This window comes from Salvelinus sp. IW2-2015, linkage group LG35 (genome assembly GCF_002910315.2).
Source record: "Salvelinus sp. IW2-2015 linkage group LG35, ASM291031v2, whole genome shotgun sequence".
NCBI classification, from domain to species: Eukaryota; Metazoa; Chordata; class Actinopteri; order Salmoniformes; family Salmonidae; genus Salvelinus; species Salvelinus sp. IW2-2015.
The window spans coordinates 13,027,854-13,029,891 of NC_036874.1; positions in this window are offsets into that span (position 1 = coordinate 13,027,854).

Sequence of the window (2,038 nt, forward strand, 5' to 3'; positions counted from 1 at the left end):
CACACACACACACACACACACACACACACACACACACACACACACACACACAGCCACCCCTCTCCCCACACACACACTCCCTCTCTTTATCTTTCTAGCTGTGGATAACTGCAGGCAAAGTGTTAGTGTGGCTGTAATCCCTGTATCAGTGGCTTTATCCACAGCAGTAGCACTAATGATTTAGTGCTTGGCGGCCCAAGTAATGGGCCCCTGACAGGCCCCCCAAGTCCCCTCCACCACGCCATAGTACCCCACACACACCATACATCCCACATGCCGTTCCTTGCCTAGACGTTACTACATACGGGATGGCCCTCAGTTCACACACAGCGGCAGCGGCAGTACGGTTGTCACCGCCCGGGAACGTCTCATGGTAAGGTGAACTCAGAGTGAACCTGCTCACGACATAAATAACATCTCTCATCTCTCCAAAGCCCACTCAGCCTCCACTCCCTTCTCTCTCTTCTCCCTCTCAAATAACACTCCGCTCCTCCCTCACCCTCCCTCACCCAGACTTTGATAGGAAAGTACACTTACAAATATACACATAGTCACAGACACATGCACATGGACACACACACAAATAGTACAGGCACCCACATCTGAAAACACTGGTGCATAAATGCCTCAGGTCAAGCCCAAAAGATCCCTTACTACCATACAGAAATGTGTCATTTGAAAGTTGACTTTTAGAGGTGTAGTTCAGGTTGTAGAGTACTGCATATACAGCGCATTCGGAAAGCATTCAGACCCCTTCCCCTTTTTCACATTTTGTTACATTACAGCCTTAAAAAAATGTATCAAATATTTTTTACGGCTTTAAATATCGACCTACACACAATACCCCATAATGACAATGCGAAAACAGGTTTTGATACATTTTTGCGAATGTATAAAAAATWAATAAAAAATACCTTATTTACATAAGTATTCAGATCCTTTGCTATGGGATTTGAAATTAAGCTCAGGTGCATCCTGTTTCCATTGATCATCCTTGAGTTGTTTCTACAACTTKATTGGAGTCCACCTGTGGTAAATTCCATTGATTGGACATGATTTGGAAAGGTACATACCTGTCTATATAAGGTCCCACAGTTGACAGTGCATGTTGACAGAACAAAAGCCAAGCCATGAGGTCAAAGGGATTCTCCGTAGAGCTCCGAGACAAGATTGTGTCAAGGCACACATTTCCGCAGCTTTGAAGGTCCCCAAGAACACAGTGGCCTCCATCATTAAATGGAAGAAGGTTGGAACCACCAAGACTCTTCCTAGAGCTGGCCGCCCGGCCAAACTGATCAGGAAGGTGACCAAGAACCTGATGGTCACTCTGACAGAGCTCCAGAGTTTCTCTGTGGAAATGGGAGAACCTTCCAGAAGGACAACCATCTCTGCAGAACTCCACCAATCAGACCTTTATGGTAGAGTGGCCAGACGGAAGCCACTCCTCAGTAAAATGCGCATGACAGCCCACTTGGAGTTTGCCAAAAGGCACCTAGAGGACTCTCAGGCCTTGAGAAACAAGATTCTCTGGTCTGATGAAACCAAGATTGAACTCTTTGGCCTGAATGTCAAGCGTCACATCTGGAGGAAACCTGGCACGGTGTTGGCAGCATCATACTGTGGGGATGGTTTTCAGCAGCAGGGACTGGGAGACTAGTCAGGATCGAGGAACAGAGAGATTCTTGATGAAAACCTGCATCAGAGCACTCAGGACCTCAGACTGGGGCGAAAGTTCACCTTCCAACAGGACAACGACCCTAAGCACACAGCCAAGACAATGCAGGAGTGGCTTCGGGATAAGTCTCTGAATGTCCTTGAGTGGCCCAGCAAAGCCCGGACTTGAACCCGATCGAACATCTCTGGAGAGACCTGAAAATAGCTGTGCAGTAACGCTCCCCATCCAACCTGACAGAGCTTGTGAGGATCTGCAACAGATGGGAGAAACTCCCCAAATACAGGTGTGCCAAGCTTGTAGTGTCATACCCAAGAAGACTCGAGGCTGTAATCACTGCCAAAGGTGCTTCCACAAAGTAGAGAG